We start from the raw sequence: 20,366 nt of genomic DNA on the forward strand, positions 1-20,366 counted from the left end.
ATGGTTTCCATGGCAATGATACCTGGCAACAATGCTGGGCAGCCTTCCAGGAGCTGTGTTTGGAAGCGATTGGGCTAAAATGCATCTGTCAGAGGTAATAAAGAGTTCTCTGTGTGAACATTTCTGTCTGACTGCTCCACTCAGACACCTGCGCAGGTTCAGAAGGTAATGAGCATGGAGCAGGGTGGGAATCTGGGGTGGGGTGGGCCTATCATACGGACAGTCTCTAGCACATGTCATGATGGGGCCACGATCCTCACCCAAATGGGTGGCTTTGACCAGATAATAAGTTAAAAGCTGACACTGTGTCTGACCTCTGAAGTCTTTACTAAAGACTACATCGATTCTCAGACTCACCTTTAAAAGTTGAATTTCTCATATTTTTGCTCTCTGCCATCTCTAATAATTTCCTTTTGCTGAATTTCCCATTTCTGTTAATGCTGTCACCATCTTCCTCAGCACGCAAAGCTTCAGGTTGAGGCTTCAATCCATTCTTCAAATTGAATAAAAAAAAATCCTCTTCGTTTTTCATTCTCATTTTTTTCTTACATCTATCTTTTTATATCCATTCATTCATTCACGTATCCATTCATTCAAAACATACTTACGAGCCCTTACTATTGACTGAGGATGCAACAAAGAACAGAATGGAAAAAAAAGTTCAGTATCTTTGGATGGGCTTAGAGCACAGAACCGAATGAGAGGTTATGACTTCCTATTGTGACAACTCAAGTCAGATTTCTATCCACTACACTAGGAATTTTTCCAGTTATAAAGATCAAGTAATACTCTGGTAGGCTGCCAATCTCTTTCATTTCTATGGACAGGTGATTGATTAGCCACCACCAAAGACCTTGTAGATCTAAGTATCCTGACTATCAATATATCCCTGTTGCTATTAACTACTTCTACTTTGATGATACCTTTTTACTGGCAATTAAATGCTAGTGCTTGTGCTCTGCCCCCGCAGGATCCCTTCATCCTCATCACAACGGCAACATCTCCCACTATCACCCCAGCTTAGAGGGGCAGCCACTGCTGAGTTTTTATAGTATGCTGGTGCTCCAATCACTGCTTTATTTATGATTTCATGAAATGAGGGTGTCATGGGGTCATCAGGGAATATCTGCTACAGAAGAGACTCTCAATATTCGGATATCCCAGGTGACACGTTCTGTGGCAGGAAGTCACTTTCCCCAGCCATCCAGAGTGGCAGACAGAGAGTGTGGAGGAGCTTGGCAGCAGGGAATCACACTTTCCAAGGCTGAACTGACAATTGCTACTACTGAGTGTCTAAACTGCCAAGAGCAGAGACCAAAAGGGAGCCATTAATATACTATCATTTTTACAGGAAACCAGAGAGCCACTTGGTAGCTGATTACTCATATTGAAACTCTTCATCATAAGGGACAGACAGCCACGTGCGCTCATTAGAAAGTATATGTATTATAGTACAGATTTCTCTTTCCTGTTATGTTTCTGCCATCTCATTATCCTTGGACTTATATTACATCTTATTCATCATCATGGCATACCCAGACAATATTTGCTTCTAAACAAGGAATTTATTCCATGGCAAAAGAAGTATAGCAATGGGCCCATGTATGTGGTCTTACCATGTGCCACATCTCCCAGAAGCAGCTGCTCTGATCAAACAGTAGAATGGCCAATTAGAGGCCAGCTGGAAGAGAAAACCCTGAAAGGTTGGGGTTCTATCCAATAGGGTGAAATACATGCTTTGAACCAGTGATCAATGCGTGGTGCAATTTATCCCACAGCCAGAATCAAGGGGTAGAACTTGGGAATGAATTCTCCTACAGCTACACTAGCAATCCACTGAGATAATGTTTGTTACCTGTCTCTACACCTTTGAGCTCTGTTGATTTAGGAATCTTCATTCACAAAGAGAAAGTATTCCACGTAGGCGTAGATGACCATTTGAAGCTTCTAATGCTACTAAACCAAAAGGCTAAAAAGGAATTTTATACTGGCTGGGAAAATTGGGTTCTGCTACTCAAGAAGACAGAGAAGACTAGTTACAGAGCCTGTGGTCTTCTAAGGGTGTCTCTTAGTACTCCTCGGTGGAACATTTTGGAAAACCATATCAACTTGATAAATGCAAGACCTCTGGGAATTCAGGCCCCTTAAAGAATGAAGGCTTTCAGGTAAGAAGTCTCGGCCAGGTGCAGTGGCTCACACCTGTAATCCCAGCACTTTGGGAAGCTGAGGTAGAGGAGAGCTTGAGCCCTGGAGTTTGAGATCAGCCTGGGAAACACAGGGAGACCCCATCTCTAAAAAAATGAAATTTTTAAAAATCTATCAGCTGGATATGGTGTGTGCACATGGGCAACAGAGCAAAAGCCTGTGTCTTAAAAAACAAGAGAGAGAGACTCTACAAGCTGAAATGCTAGCTTACAATGAATGTAACATCAAATAGACAAATAGACAGTGGAAGAGGAATTGATATCAGTGATGACCTCATGAATAATTATAGAAATGTGACTCTTATGAATGTCTACCTTTGCTTAATTTGTGTGTGTTTATCTATATATATACACACACATATATATATATAATGTTAATTCGTTTCTTCCCCCTCCTTCTTTCCCCTATTATTTTACTTAAGTTCTACTGTTGATGATTAAGTTTATAACTTCATCTTTAGTTTACAGAGTATTCAGATAGATATGCAGATATGCATATGATTGTTACAGGAAATCTGTTTTGGTTAGAAGGCAATACAGTCTTCATTTGTATGAGGGATAATTGCATCTTATTAGGCAGAGCACGGAGCTCTTATAATTGGTTAGAAGGATGGGGACTGATGCTGACTAACCAAGAGGATAGACAAGACTAGTTATTTGCCTACTTTCTCTGAGCTCCAAGTCCTGCTATACTCTGCAATGTTGAGCCTAGACTAGCTTGCCAGCTGGCCCTCTATTAGGTTCTGCTAATGAGAGGTACCAGAGGGAGTGGAAGGTGGGAAGAGGAGAAAGAGACATCCCTTCTGTTTCTAGTCCCTTCTGGCAATGCTCCAGCAGCCACAGATGGCTGGCTCAGCCTCTGGCTTCTTCAATACTCCCAGTGCCAGCTTTTCCATGCCCCTGCAGAGGCACCTGCATGCATGAGGCCCAGCACTTTTGGTAGTTCAGTGCTAGCCATGCCATCCTTCCTCACCCACGGAGCCAGGCCCCTCCATGGTCTGCATTCACCAGATCATGCCCTCTCCTCAGAGGCATAAGCATCCATTAGGCCACACTCCTCTGGAGGTCCAGCACTCACCTGACCTTGCCCGTTCTTGGGATTCTGATCGCCAACACTGAGGGGTCCCCAGGTTCTGCTAACCCACCTCTTCCTTTCTCTTTCCTAGTCCTAGATTAGTAACTGATTCCTGTGGTTACTCACGTCAGTCACCTCAGCACTTCTTCCAATGGTGTGCAGTTAATGACGTCTATTCCCCTTTGCTTTAAATATCTAGTTTGTCAGGTTTTTTGTTTATGGTATTTTTTTCCCCTAACTGGACCTTGTTTGATACAGAGAAGAGCAGGTTTGGAGAGAAAACTGATTAACACCACTATTCATGCATTGTCGCTCCGTTCATTCATCCATTCACTCTTCCACCTATTAAATATTTCTTGAATTCTTACTGGGCACTCCACTAGGCTTTGAGATAAAAAGGTGAATAGGCATGGTTTGTCCCAGCCAGCAAAGATTTCCTTTAAAGCCTAGGGGAGGAAGCAGGCCATCCAACCAGCAGTAACCAGAGAGTGACACGGTGGGAGAGGAGCACTGACCTCAGTCAGGGGTTGAGGCAGGCTCAGAAACAATTCCAGAAGCAGTGGCATCTGCACACACAATGCATAAAGGGAGAAGATGCTCCAGGCAGAGAGAACAACAGGGTTAAAGAAAAATATGTTTGAGGTAAGGTGGCAGGTTTAGTCCTCTAATTGTGATGGAGCTCAGATTGCAGAGCATATGACGAGGAGAGGAAGACAGATGAGAAAGCGGAAGCGGGGAAGACAGCCGAATGAGAGCCTGGCAGCTCCTGTAAGCCACAGCGCCTTTCCCTTTCCTGTCTCCTCTCTTGTTCCATTCGGTGATCAGTGTTGGGCACACATTGCTCCTCTGACCTGTGGAAAGGAATGGAGTGTGGAGAGTGTCAGCTCCTCAGCCTCAATCCAAAAGCCCCAATAACAACTGTTTCCTAGTCAATCATCTCACCTCTAGGTTGCATGCTTTCTTGCAAATTTGGCTCTGCACTCCAATTTCCTTCCAGATCTTTCTCTCCTTTGTCTTATCTGGGCTCTTTTCCTCTCAGTCTCCCCACCTTCTTAATGAATAGCAATTTTGGTCTCTCAGCTTTTTTGAACCCATCTCATCACCCCCATCAAATTCACCCACGCAGTTACCAGGGCCCACTCTGCTTAGCGGGCACCAGATTATATGCAGCAGAATCTTTTCTTGTCATGGGATGAATACAGTGAATAAGATGAGTAGGTGTCAGAAGTGTGAGTGAAAGAGCTGCCCCTGCTTGCTAGGGCCACATTGAGGTTGGAGGTGGGAGGAGATGCTCTTGATGACCTGGCCTGTATTCTCAGTGCCAGGAGGAATGTGCACCCATCCAATCATTATTTAGTAAAAATATTTTTGTAAATAAAATACAGCCTAAGTACCTTGAACAATTTTAAATTCATATCAGATGCAGCTTTTGAAGTTATAAGATTCTTTGACTTATGCAAACAATGTAACCCATGTGTAATTAAAAATTTTTAATGGACTTGTATCTCCCACTGATTGCCATGTTTATGCTCTCTGCATATTCCCACACAAACTACACACTGGCACCAATATCTGAGCACTGTCATAGCGTCAAAATGTGTAGCCATCATTCTATCACCTCAAATCCAGAACACATGCAAAACTACACAACTATCCTGTCAATGTTATAAAGAGAATCACCAAAGTAAAACGCAAAATTATGTGTGTACAAAAAAAAAATCTATTCATCTCACATGATCTCACGTTTAGTTTCCCTCTCTCCACACACTGTATATTATCATGTAATGGGATAATGAGTGCATTTTTGAATTTTCCAAATTTTCTACAATGCAACTGTATGCCTTTTATAGTTATGTGTTAGAGCTTTTACATGAGTTATTCAGATACCTGGGAATATCTGGCAAACCAATGGAGTCAGCCTTTCTGATGTGTATTTGCACAAAAAATTGAGAAGACTTCTTAGAGCCAAGAATGATAGTTTTGATCCAGTACACAAGCCTTGGTCATCAGAAAGGAGGGATGATCCTGATCACATTCTGAAGTGGGTCTCTTGGGTATGTCTGCGACTTTGGTTTCATATCTACATTCTCTGGAGAAAGAGAGGTAAGGTAAAGGCTAACATTTCTGTATGACTAAACATTCTTTATAACATCGGGGCTCAGGTATCACACAAAACAAACATTCTTCTCCTATTCACGACAGAACTGCTTTGACACCTGGAAGAATCTGGTGGGAGATGGTGGTGCCCAGCAAAAGGATGTTGATTCTAAAAGTCCCAAAAATGCTCACCTGCAAAGAGAAATTATTCTCTGCAGAAGAAGCAGTATTGCACCATGGTTCTTGCAAAAGAGGCAAGAGTGCCCACTGGGCAGAAAGTGGTGCCAGTTGGACCCAGAAGTGGCATCCAAAAAAAAAATTCAGGCACAAGGCTAAGCCTGGCAGACACGGTAAACCTGAGGGAGGAAGACAGTGACAGAGGAAGATGAATAAAACCCCCAAGCCATCTGGCAATATGTGAGACACTGTGGGGATGCCCAGGATAAAACCGAAAGAATTTTGAAGAAGTTGGAGCAAGAGTTAGAGGTGAGAAAAATACATCTCAGGGTGTCTCACACAGGGTAGGCAATCAAGATTTTCCTTTTAGAAAGGTGGGTTTAAATGCCAGGAGAGAAGGTATAGAGTAGAATAGAATAGAATAGAATAGAATAGAATAGAATAGAATAGAATAGAATAGAATAGAATAGAATAGAATAGAATAGAATAGAATAGAATGGAATGGAATGGAATGGAATGGAATGGAATGGAACGGAACGGAACGGAACGGAACGGAACGGAATAATGACTCAGTTATAAATGTATTCTCTCCATAGCATTACAATCTGTCTTGAGTAAATTTCTATCTGCTGGTCCTTGCTCTGTCCTCTATAGCAAGCGACTCACTTGTCACTCTATAGCAGGGACTTACTGAACTATGTTTTATGGATTCCTGGGATTCAATCAGAGGCGCCTCAGAGACAAAGTGGGGATTTGGGGAAGGGGCTCTGGTGTGGTTCCATCCATGATTGTGCTTGGGGGAAAAAAAGGATTTCTCAACTTAAAACAAAGTCACTGCTCTACGGCAATATCATATAAGACAACTTATCCTTCAAAACAATAACCCTTCAAATATTTGGAGACAGCTGTCCCATCTCTGCTTATTCGTTTCTCCTGAGGCTAAACATGTCAGTCACCTGTTCCTCAGCTAAGGCGCTCCAGGTCCTTCATCCTCCCAGCTGCTTTCTCACACTGCCTTCTGCTTAGTACCTGTCCTTTTGAATATGTGTGTGGCTGGATAGAAATTTACGGACTTTGACCCAGATATGCTTTTTTAAAAATCGTTATTATCATGATCATGTGAGAAAAATTAAACTTTCCAGATAAATTAAACTTCCAATTTAAAGTACACACTGTTCTGCTAGAACACCTGTTTCTATAACACCAATCAATCACACACAATTGATTGACAGAAAGATGATGTCAGTATAATGCAGAAGTTGCTTTGGTTTATATGTGGTTTTCACTGACAAGGGAAGAGGAATTAGCAGGAACAGCATTATATCCATCAGCAGGAAAGGACAATGCCTCAGTTTGACACTTGTACAGGCAGGAGTGTTTTAATCTGCATTTTAAGAAAATAAAAAACGAGCACCTAGTAAAGAATTGTGGGTTTTTTTAAATAAGCATCTTCCTAGCGGGAAACAGTAGCTCATGCCTGTGATCACAGCACTTCGGGAGGCCGAGGCAGGCAGATCACTTGAGGTCAGGAGTTCAAGACCAGCCTGGTCAACATGATGAAACTCCATCTCTCCTAAAAATACAAAAAAATTGGCCAGGCGTGGTGGCATGCGCCTGTAATCCCAGCTACTCAGGAGACCGAGGCACGAGAATCACTTGAACCTGGGAGGCAGAGGCTACAGTGAGCCAAGATCACACCACTGCACTCCAGCCTGGGTGACAGAGCAAGACTCTGTCTCTAAATAAATACATAAATAAATAAATAAACCAGCATCTTCCCCAAGCTCAGAACTCCCCTTCCACCTGCCTTGTCTCAAACAGCAACCTCATGTGTTTTCACTCCTGTTTCTCAGATGTGTTATGCCCTGAAGCAACCCAAAGCCACTGGTTTGCCTGCCTGCCCAACAGTCTGTGTTAGCCCTGAGATACACATGATTGCTTGGTTAGTGCTCTCGTTACCCAGTCATAGCGATTTTTGAATAGTTTGCCCCTAATCTTATTTTGCTACACAGCTTGCTACTCTTCCTGAGCAGTTTCACAGATAGCAAAGTTTTTTGCATGGAGTTATAACAGAAAGGCCTATAGTTTCCTTCAGGCCAATATTCAATCAGTTCAAAATTTAAACTCTTCATAAGAGTGTTTCTCCACTCTCAACCCCCTTCCCCGATACTTCCCAAAATGGTTGGTAAATTCAGAGGCAGCTTATGTATCCTAATGGCAGTGGGAATGCAAAAGGGCCTCTAATCTCATTCGGTACCCTGAGTCTTCCCTGTCCTCTCTTGAGATGTCGCCATCTATCTAGTCTCAGGTCCTCTGGGGTGGTACTGGGCTTCCCCCACCTTCCCTGGCATCTCTAGAGATTGTGCAATCACCTACTGCTAAAAAAAAAAAAAAAAAAAAAAAAGAAGTTTTTTTTTTTTCCTACAGCTTCCGGTTGCAAAGTCCTGGCCGTGTTCTCTCCTCCACCTGCACTCTGAACCTGCCTAATGCATGGGCTTCCCAGCCCTTCTCCACTCCCCCAGGGAAAGAGGCAGGGTTCTCTGTTTACATGATTCAGCCTGTGACAGGAAGAAGGCAATGAAGGGCACTATTTTAGGCCCATCAATCTAGCCACCTCCCCACCAATGCTGCTCTTCTGCTCTGCACTGTATAAATAAGAGCATGGCAGGGACTTTTGCTCTGTCTTATCCTCCACCTCCCAAGGTTTGGCGTCTCCTATAGCTCTATGTGCAGACTGCCATGCCTGACACTTAATACGTAAGGGGAACTTTAGAAAATGGGAAATCCCTCTGTGTCTCAACACAGCCTGGTTTTCAAGATTATTATCTCTTTATAATTTCAAGAAAAATCAAATTTGAGTCTCAAAATCGAAAAATATTTCTCTCACTATTGTAGGCTGTTATTTTCTCTTCAGCTGAAGCAATGATTATCAGTGATTTGGAGCAAAGAAGCTGTGGTTCAAGAGGGAAACTGGGAATGTTGAAAATCAAGATAACTTTGGTTTACCATTTTTAACAATTTCATCAAGGTTTCATGTGATGTCCAGAATTAAACATGTAGGCTGACCAGCAAAGAGTTCAGTGGGACTAGAACTGGGAATGAGTCAACCTCTACAAAGGAAATTCCTTTTTTATTAGCCTTATCATGGGTTTGAATCATGAAACTGAGTTAAAAGGCTGTTGGAAAAGAGGAGATGGGATCCATCCTTGGTTCCCCAAGGTCACACAGTGGCAGTTTCTGCACCAAGGATGCTGTTGGGAGAGTCCCGTCTGCTCTTTTCATCTCTGTGAGGGTCTGCCTCTGCCCCAGCTGTGGCCCTAGTAATGTCTCTGTTGCTTTTACTTATCCTATTACCTTATGCCTCTAAGATTTTTTGCTCAAAGGAGTTCCCTGCAACTACCAAGCACAGGAAATAAATGGCGCCATCTTCCTCGACAGATGGCTGGGCCCCAAGCCTCACCACACTGGACACCTTGACCAAGGAGGTCCTGCTCCTGTCATTAGGAAGGCTGACTCACACCGCTGAAGTCATCCTGACAGGCTGCACTGCCCCCACAGAGCACCTTCTAGTGCCTTGCCCTCTCCATTCCTACGCAATGTGATAAAATGCTCCTGCTCTTTCTTCTCTGTAGTCAATTAATACACTTCTGGAAGAGGGTTTCACCTCCAGAAAGGGATACACCAAGTGGCAAACATACCAAATTTCTCTGCCCTGTGTGCACATTTCATCATTTCTACTACATCTGGAGTCTTATGTACCGATGGTAAACAGAGAAATCAAGAGAAGAGGGTGGCAAGGATGTGGCAAAGATTTATCCAGGCCTCTGAGCAAGTCCGGAGCCAATGTATTCTACTTTTGTAAATCAGCTTCCCATAGACAGTTCTCCAACCTACAGCCAGATGTTCATTTGAAAGTGCAAATCCTGTCACATATCACTCCTCTCCTCAATGCTGTCCAAGGCTTCTCTTCAATCTCACAACACAATTAAGTTCCTTACTCTGGCCTGTGAGGCTGTACATCATCCAAATCTGCTTCTATCCCTGAACTCATCTTCTACTCAGTACACCTCGCCACACCGGCCTTTTACTGCTCTGGGATTCCAGATGTTTGTTCCTGCCTCAGGGCCTTTGCCCTTGATTTTGCCTCTTCCTGGAACACACTGCCCTCAAAACAACTCACTGCTCACTCTCTCACAGTAAGGAAGAATTTCCAAAACTTCTTTGGTTCATGCAATGAAAGTTCAGGAGTATTTTCATGTCTATTGTTGGGCAAAAGAAATACCGAACAGTTCCGTGTATTAAGGAGTTCAATCCACACAACATAGTAAGCATTTATGGCCATTTAAAAAATGATATGCATAAACTGAAATTTAAAATAATATTTTAGCCTGGGCGTGGTGGCTCACTCCTGTAATCCCAGCACTTTGGGAGGCCGAGGCAGGCAGATCAGCTGAGGTAAAGAGTTCAAGAACAGCCTGGTCAACATGGCGAGACCCTGTCTCTACAAATATACAAAAAATTAGCCTGGCATGGTGGTGTGTGCCTTTAGACCCAGCTACTCAGGAAGCTGAGGCAGGAGAATCTCTTGAACCAAGGAGGCAGAGGTTGCAGTGAGCCAAGATCATGACAATTCACTCCACCCTGGGGGAGGGAGTGAGACTCTGTCTCAAAAATAACTAAATAAATAAATAATATTTTAATTTTCTTTATAAATGATGTAATCACTTACTGCATTAGTTTCCTAAGACTACTTCCTAGCCTATTCGTATGGTAACAAATTACCATAACCTTGATGGTTTTAAATAACAGAAATGTATTATCTCATAGTTCTAGAGACCAGAAGTCTGAAATTGAGGTGTCATCAAGGGCCTGCTCACTTCAGAGGCTCTAGAGAGTAAATCCATTTCATACCTCTGCAGCTTCTGACGGTTGCAGCAATTATTGGCATTCCTTAGCTTGTAGCCAGATCACTCCAATCTCTGCCTTCATACCACTTTGTCTGCTGTGTGTGTCTGGGTCTAATCTCTCTCTGTCTCTTATAAGGACACATGTGATTCCATTTAGGACCCATTCAGATAAGCCAGGATAAATGCATTCTCTCAAGAGCCTTAACTTAATTACATCTTTTGCCATATAAGTTAATATTCACTTTTTCACCATATGAGGTAACATTCACAGGTTCTGGGAATTAGGAAGTAAATGTATTTGTCTCTACACATACTAATCTCCACATTTTTTCTGTCTCTACATGTACTAGTGGGTTGTATGCACCTGTTAGGCACTGCACAATTCCTCAAACTTTGAAATCACGTTAGACCCTGCCACCTTCATCTCTTTCTCTTGGCTTTCACTGTGTGCTCACTCATTACCACAGCAACAACAAAAACTCAGCTTTGCAAAGATAAATCATCATTGAAAGGAAAGTAGCATAACCTCACGTGAAACTGTGAGAATCACCCGAAGCTAGTAGTTTGTGCAGTATCTAACAGATGTTGAATAATATTGTGTTTCCCTCAAAACTTTGAAATATCTGGTAGCAACCCTGTGAGTTCCTCAGAAGACAGTTCGGAAACTGTAGGGTTAAGGTATTTGCTCAAATGTCATTCCTCAGAAAGACTACTGCTCCCAGAAACCCTCCCTACCACCGTTACACCATTTTCTCTACTAGTTCACTCTGCTTTATACCAACTGAGCACTTAGCACCACCTTATATTACATTATAAATTTGCTTATATCTGCTTCTCTACTATGATGTAAGTTCTATAAAAGCAAACACGTTCTCTTCCTCACCATCACTGTACCCTCACTCCGTGACGCGGTGCCTGGCCCAGAACAGGCACTCAAAATGCTTGCTGAATGAGTGAATAAGTGATATAAATGGAGACCTGGGGTCTCCACATCACAATACATAAAATACTGTGCAGGTAATAGCTCTCTTCCATACGTCTTTCAGGTACATATTTCCTGACTCTCTTCAGCTTCAGCGATGTCCAACCCTTTGAATGAGAGGAACTTTTTGCTAATCGGTGGTGATGGAATACACAAAAATTACTCACTGACCTTTTTTTTAAGGTCAATCAGCCATCATTAGTATATTTTATGTGAGGCCCAAGACAATTCTTCTTTCAATGGGCCCAGGGAAGCCAAAAGCCAGACACCTGTGATCTACATCTTTAAAAAGTATATGGTCTCTCAGTGCAAAATCTCTTATAGTTTTCTTTTAAGCTTTTATTTTAGGTTCAAGGTACATTCAAAGTTTCTTCAGCAATATAAAATGTATTTCTCTGAACTCTGTAGGTCAGTGGTTGGTCTCATAGTAATAAAGTAAAAATGTAAGAATATTGACTTATGGTTGTCCTGTCTATACCCCACAATTCTGTGACATTAAAGGGGCAAAATTTAAGACTCGATGAAAGAAGAGTTGGAAGTTCATGTTAAAGGGGAAATAAGAGAGACATGCATGCTTCTATGAAAGGTGAGAGGCTTTGACCGATTTTCCCTGATAGCCTCCTTTCTGTGTCCCTAAATATGGAGACTTTGGGACATTTCCATGTCCTAAATATGGGCCCAGCCATCAAAGAGCTTGAGTCTGACATTCAGATGTCTGTGTTCTCTGGAGCTAAAGTGAGTTTTCATAAAGTGTAAAAAGCTAATTAATAACTTGCATTGTGTTAATTTTAGCAGGTAATTTCATTTCAGGTGAAACAATGGCCCATTTTTTGGTTAGTCTTGGTTTAACTGGAACCAATATCACAGGAAGGAGAGGGGAGGCCTCAGGTCAGGAAATGACAGACTTGTGCACTCATCTTTTGACTCTCTTCCTCCACATTCCCTTGAAATAGCAGAGGGAAAAAAAAAAACATGTAAAAGAATTAACTGTTTAGTGACAAAATGAAACCAAAATGGGATTTTGCCCTCAGAAGTGAACTCTCGAAGCCCAAGAACTGGGCTCGAACAAAAAAAGTATGTCATCCACCTGAAGAGGAAGTCAAGGTACTTGGCGAGGGAGCTGGGTCCTGAGAAAGATGCCAAGTCTGTGGTAACTCTGGACCTCCAGGAGAGATAATAATGAAACCTAATGAAACAAAATGGGAAAGGAAAGGCAGCTTGGGAGTGAAGCCGACTAAAGCACTCCACTCCCAGAGTCAAGTTCCCCTATTCAGGGGCCCCACAAGGAAAAGTACTGTACTGATGTGTGCCCCCAACCACACAGATGCCACAGCCAGGCCTCTTCAAAAGCAAGGCCTTCTGGGTGAGCAGCCACCCACATCTACCTGTACTAATCATACAGTTCTCCACTCGTGAAAATAAACAAACAAAAGAGCATCTAACACCCAGGGAAATCCAAAAGAATAAGAGGAAAAAGACCAGGATGTACAACAAAAACAAAGAACACTGACTCCTAGTGGAGTAATTTCTCCTACGGAGAAAACAGACTTTTAAAATATTTAATTGATATCCTAAAAAATATTCAAGACGACATTTTATCCTTAATATAAGGATAAGCTGCCACAAAAAAGGAATAATCCAAGAGCTTAAAAAATTAGAAATTTGATGGTCAACTTAAAATAATGAATGTGCTAAATGATAATATGAAGATAGTCACAGAGTTAGAGATACATGAAATAAAGTTGAAGAAATCCTCAGAATGGAGAAAAAAGACAAAATAGTAGAAAATGTAAGAGAAAAAAGTAAAGAGTGATACATTTTAAATGTTTACTATTCATTTGATAAGCTCCATAAACACAAAACAGATAATGGTATTGGGAAAACTATGAACACATAAAAGAAATAATAAAAGGAGATTTGCCTTAGTTGAAAAGGCCAAGGTCTTAAGATTCACACAACTGGCCATCTCCTATTAAAATTTCAAGGCAGAATAAACTATAGATCTAAGAAACTTCCAAAAAGAAAAAGAAAACTAACTGCAAAAGAAGAAGCCACAGTCAAAACTAAAAAATAAGGAGCAAAGTCCAGAGATGAAAGTTCTCTTGAATCTTTCATACAACAGCCAAATTATGAACAAAGTGTGAGGATTGTTTTAAAATGTTTTTTGATGCGGAATATCCCAAAGCTTACAATTCATGTTCGATATTTGAAAAAAAAGAAATGTATACCAGCAAAAGTTTAAAAAATAAATAGCATCTCACAAAGAAATGACATAGTATATGAGGAACCAGAGAAATTCTGACACAAAAATAGTGAAGAAAGTGAAACGGAAAACAAAACAAATTTCTTTGTCAAACTTTGAAAATTTCGCTTCCAACAGCAAAAATCTAACTTGCTTAATTATTTTACCATCCACCTGCATCAAATTGTTCTACTTAGTTCTGTAGTAAATAACAGTTACATCATTATAATATTAAACACGTTAATTATTTTATTTGAGAACCATAGAATTAGACAGAATATAAAAGATTTATTTATAAGTACAGAACTGCAGAACAGAATGTAAATGTTATAAATAATGTACAATAATAAAAATCAGGAAATAGATGGGAAACACTAGATGAAAAGTAATGTAAGTACACTAAATTCCCCATTTTCATAGGAAAGTCAAAATATAATGTTGATAATTGATAAATCAAGAAATAGAGGCATTAAAAATATTGTTTCAACTTAAGAGGAAACCTCCAGAAACTCTGAAAACAAATACTGCCCAACACAGTTGCCTCCGGGAAGTGAGTCTAGGGACAGGGAGTGGAGAGACAAGGAGATTACTTTTCTATTTGATACTCTCCTGTACTGTTAAAACTGTTTACCATTTGGATTCATTAGTTCTAGTATTTACTAAAAAAAATGTGGAAAAGGAAACATTATACATGAAAAGCATATTCTAGATCCTGAGGGCATATATTTTCACCATTTAAACTGAAAAATGAAATAGATATCACTGTCTTTTTAAATTTTTGCTTTTACAAATTCTGAGTTTTCAGGATAAAGTTTTGGAATCTTTCCAGCAGGGATCCAAGTAGCTTTGGGTCTGCTACACCTGGTTATTTAGTAGCTCCGCTGTTATTTCCTGCTTTGGATTTGGGCATGGAAGGCATTGGCTACAATATGAAGTGATCTGGAAGAGTAGGTTAAAATTGATATGTAACCCTTTGTCAAAGGGTTAAAAACTTCACATACAGGCCAGGCACAGTGGCTCACATTTGTAATCCCAGCACTTTGGGAGGCTGAGGTGGGTGGATCCCCTGAGGTCAGGAGTTTGAGACTAGCCTGGCCAACATGGTGAAACCCCATCTCTACTAAAAATATAAAAATTAGCTGGATGTGGTGGAAGGTGCCTGTAATCCCAGCTACTTGGGAGGCTTAGGTGAGAGAATCACTTGAACCTGGGAGGCGGAGACTGCAGTGAGCCGAGATTGCACCATTGCACTCCAGCCTGGGCAACAAGAGCAAAACTCCATCTCAAAAAAGAAAAAAAAATTATATACATTGATCAATCAGATCAGCTAATGAGTCACAAGGACAAAATGAATTCGAGTTTTCATTTGGAGACAAGTAAAACAGTAAAAGTGGAAAGCCAGTCCAGAAAGAATGCCCTAGCAGGGACCCACAGGATGACATAGAGTCATTTGGCATCTAAAGAGGAAAAAAGGAATGAAAGAAGTTACCTATTTTCACAACACTGTTTTGGGTGGGCCCTGACTATTAATGAAGATAACATCTTATCCAAGGTTTGAACGTCAAGGTTTAGATCACTCCACTAAAGATGTCATAGACTGTACTACCCAGACCTTTACTATGAAGTTTTATCCAGACATCCTCAGGAACCAGGGCAAAAGTAACCAGTCTAGCCAGGCACAGCAGGATCCATAAAGACCAGAGGCTGGTATGTTTGATAAACATCAAAGCTGACCCAAAAACACATTTAACAATGAGTCTTTTGTAAGAATAAAGACTATCAAGTACACCACATGAGGTATTGAAATACTATTCACCAAATATTAGGTAATTGCTCAAAATGTCTTGAGGAATAGTAATATTTACTGACCTTCTAGTATGTTGATTTCAGGTATAATTGTGTAAGGTCATTTGCATAGAGTTCTTTTTAGTTTGTAGCCTCCAGTGTTTTTTTTTTTTCTTCTTTTAAAATTCGTTTCAGCTATATATCTGGCAGTGACTGGGTGTACACAAACAGCTAGGTCAATCTGAGGGTAACACTCAGCACAACAAGAAAACAGGTGACAAACAAAACTAGGGTGTGAATATAAATAACATGGGGTCACTTGAATGAGAGATTTTCTTTAAATTTTATCATCCATATTTAACCCAATGCATCAGAAAAAGAAGTGCTGGAAAAACTCGATTCTGAAATTTCTAAAGCAAAAACTGCACCTTGACTTAATGGGCAAGGGAAGAACTCTAAAGGCATCTTGCTATCAAATGCAAACAAAAAGGAGACATTCCCTGAGACATCAATAAAGTGACAACCCAGGTAGGACTGGTCAGGGCTGACTGCTACAAACCCCTCAGCCTCCATCCAACTCCTCAGGCCTCATGTGAACCTGTAATAACATTGTTCCACCACTTCACAATTGCCTCTAGGGTTCATTAGAACCCTGCTTTCTTTTTTTAGTTACTTACTCTGGGAACTCACCTCCAACCCAGATCACCTGCAGGAATTCTTGAAAAACAAATAGAATAGAATATCTGATTGGCAGACACAAGCAATATGACAAAATTTAAGGAGGGAGCAACTTTTGTTCCCCTGTTGTTCCTATTTCTTTTGGTTTCATGTTGAAGGTAAATGGGACATTTTTTTTTCTGTACTGCAAGGATAGCATAGTTTTGAAATTTGCTGCTGCTAGATTGAATACTTGCTCAGTTTCTCTGACTCTTTCCTCTGACAATAGTTCCACGTACAGGATCTGAATTTCTATATCATATTTATTGGATAGTTCACCACAATGCCAGTATCTCATGAGAACACAAGAGCCCTACTAATTACAGATCTAAAGCATTCATTAAACTATTCTGAAACATGATGAGTACCACTCTATAACATAAAATAAGGTACAGTGTACACATGTATGCCTGCTTATTTAGTGGTAATATAGATTTTGGTGTGCACTTGTCACTCAATTTAGGTTCTCATTATTGTCCTGCTTGCCCTAATTCAGTGATGTACCATCTTCTTGCATTTGTCTAAATCAGTTCAGCAGCAGATAAATCAAAGCTTTTCTTGCCTTTGCCCTTCCAAGCTGTTCAAATCATCCATCTGACCATGGAAGAAAGGACATAATCACTTGCTTGGAAGGAGAAAATATCTACATGAACTCTACAGCAAACCACTTCTGCATTAATGTGTGCAAATATGCACGTGGTGTGTGTGAGTGTATGTGCACTTACGCATACACACTAAAGCCACAGATCTTGGAACAGAGTCTGAAAGAAAACCATGAAAGCCACAGAATGCTGCTCTTTTCTTTTTCTTTTTGAAAAGAGAAAAGCAGGTTTCAATTCTCTTCTTTTAAGAAGACAGTATATGTCCCAACATTTCAAAGGCCATATAAGATCCTATTTTTATATCCTCCTGAGCTGTGGGAGCTGAAAATTAATTGGTTCTCTAACTGGTAAATCCTTTGACAGACAATATAGCCTGGAATTCAGAGTCCTAATACATTTTTTTCTTTGTGGTTCAACAGAGAAAGAATCATAAACCAGGGAAGATGTCCTGGGTAGACCTAAAGAATGTGGCACTCCCTCTTGCCTCTTTTAATCCTTTACCTCAATCCACCTCCACTTTTTGATATTTTATTTTACTTTCTTTTTGCCTTTGGACATTTGTCTCTTCTTCTAGGAAGTATGTTATTGGAAATTATTTTTAATGTAAGCAGCAAGAGTTATGACTGTGACAGGGAGGCTAAGGAGTGGCTGGAGTTTCCACCACAGGCTCCAACTGCCCTGTAGAAATCTGCAGCTGAGAAATGGAGGCATCAGCTCCACTTCCAACATTTCTCTCTGGACAGGGGCTATATCAGCTCTTCACTCTATGGCAGCATTAACTCTGTTGCTCTTAGAGCATTTGCTGGCATGTCAAAAACAAAACCAGGGCATTTGTCTCCTTTCACATTCTGCAGAGTATCATGCAAAACTCCATTTTTTCCAGAAATAATGAAGTAAATAGACAGGAGTCTTCTTGTGTAGTATAAGTAATCAAAACATGCTTCTCTGAACTAGTTTTACTGTACATTTGTGCCTAGGGTAGAATCTAAGTTGAGCACTATAAACTTTCTAGTAGGATTCTGAATTTCTCTGGAGGCAAGAGGTAGCCGAATGTGGTTGTACCTTCAATTATTTCCATTTATAATTTTATTTAAAATAGCACTCCTCTCCCCACCCTGCTTATTTTTTTCATTTTTAACATAATTTTTTGAGCTATGAGCCTAATTTTTTGAAAGTTGGTTGATAAAAGTAATGTCATATATTAGGTTGGTAGAAAATTAATTGTGGTTTTTGCTTGCAGTTAATTTTGTTTGCACCAATCTAATACTTTGCTGTGTTTGTTTGTCTGTTTTTTGTGACAGAGTCTTGCTCTGTCGCCCAGGCTGGAGTGCAGTGGTGCCATCTCGGTTCACTGCAAGCTCCGCCTCCCAGGTTCATGCCATTCTCCTGCCTCAGCCTCCCAAGCAGCTGGGACTACAGGCGCCCGCCACCACGCCCGGCTAATTTTTTGTATTTTTAGTAGAGGCGGGATTTCACCGTGTTAGCCAGGATGGTCTCGATCTCCTGACCTCGTGACCCGCCCACCTCGGTCTCCCAAAGTGCTGGGATTACAGGCATGAGCCATCGCGTCCGGCCCTCTAATACTTTGTTTAGAGTTTCCATGTGATGTGTCTATGGGTATAATGCTGGGTGCACACACAGATATACACAATCACATCACACCAACACATGCACTCTCTCTCACTCTGGTTTTGATTCTTTGCGGTTTCATCAATGTCCCTAGGTTCATTCTCTCTGTAGTATTCTGTCTTATACTGATTTTGTCTCCACTTTCTTGTCCTAAGAAATAATGTCCTGATGTTTCATTGCGCATCACTCAGAGGAGAGAGAATCTGATAACCCTAGAGGTTCATTTCCTCCTCTGGTTTGGTAGTTTAGGAGAGAGCTGGCTTAACAGAGAACAATCTGATAGAAAACACTGGATTCCAGAAGGTTCCTCTTTCAAATAAAGCCATTTCTCTGATCAAGGAGCATCTGGGATTACATAATGGCATAGATGTAACCTGCTCCGGCAGTCCCTATGTATGTGCAGTATCACAGGTCCAGGATTCCTCTCCATGACACATTAGCCATGATACATGCAGTCCTCCCCTGTCCAGCACAAGCCATGGTATACTGAGGTTTTGAGGAGTTGTGTGCACCCTGCTACTTCTCTGCTTATAAATTTTTCCTCAATAAAAACTATTTTATATTTTCATCGCCAGTGGCCCTTGCAGTGCATTTCCTGATTCCCCCTTGCACAGCTACTCCAATCCCTAGCTGGTGCCTCTTTACCTGGCTTGTCCTCACGAGGTCTTCCTCATAGTCAAGAGAGATGGTTTATAAGCCACATTATACAAGTTTCTCAGGTTAGTGCCAAGGCAAACATAACAGCATTAATGTTCACCTTACACAATCATCTTGTTTCCAATACAGTTTTCTGATAACACCACTTGCAAGTGTATCATCGAGGCAAGTCCCATTCTTATAAGAACTTGGAGGATTGTGAGCCCAGAATGCATTAAGTAGGCAGTGTAGTTTTTGCCCTACCATAGCCATGTGCAGATTAAAAACATTTGGCTCTAGCTACTCAGATTTCTGCCCTAGTTCTCCTTTCCCAGTTGGCTTTCTCTCCTCTCCTAGGGTGAATGTATGTGTGTTGGGGGCAGCGTAGGATGATAGAATATACTAGTTGTGACTCTAATGTTATTTCAAATCATCAAAGCAGGTATTTAGAACAATCACCAGTTATTGCCTGCTGGATCTAAAATTGAATACTCACCAAGGAATATCGTAAATAACCAGGCAGAACAGAAGGTCACAACGTTATGGTACATTCTCCTTTATGTAATAACCCCAATTAAAAACCATAGTTAGAGCTGTCAAGCATAAAAATAAAAAAAAAGTAATAGTCTATTTTTTTAAAAGTTTAAATAAAGGTATCAGCAACTCACCAAATATTTTGTATACTAAAGGGAATTTAAGAAAACAAAATCTCTTATTCTTCATACATTTCAATGAAATCTTACAGCAGCACATGTTCCGCACAATTTAGTCAGAGATCTCAGAGGATTCAGAAATATAATCATGGGAAGAGTGCTGTTTCAGAATGGAGTCTTGACAAGCAGTGAAAAGAAAATAAATGGATTACAACAAGCATACTAAAAAGGAAAAATAATGTTAGATAAATTTCCCCAAAAAACTAGTGATAAAGGCATAGATTTTCAACTGTTTTCTTTTTAATCTGCTTGTTTTTTATTTCCAAATAACATGTTCAGCTCAAAAATAAAAGATAAAATCAAATAGAATTATTTGCCAGTTTATTTCAGGAAAGCTTAGTATTTTAAAATAACAATAACAAACGATACTATATTTCAGGGCTTAGAGTTGGTTTATTAAGAGGTTCAAGTTATAGGCAACTAAAAGCAGGGGTGGGGACAAATGGCATGGTACATCAATAATACTTTGTAAATAGCAAGCTTTCCTAATGGGAAAATAATTTAATTAACATAAAAGCACTGAACAATTGGTGGTCCTTATCTGGCTTAGGACCCACCAACTCAATTATGGCCAGTAAGCCCATTAGTTGAGTTTGAATT

This window comes from Pongo pygmaeus, chromosome 10 (genome assembly GCF_028885625.2).
Source record: "Pongo pygmaeus isolate AG05252 chromosome 10, NHGRI_mPonPyg2-v2.0_pri, whole genome shotgun sequence".
Taxonomy (NCBI): domain Eukaryota; kingdom Metazoa; phylum Chordata; class Mammalia; order Primates; family Hominidae; genus Pongo; species Pongo pygmaeus.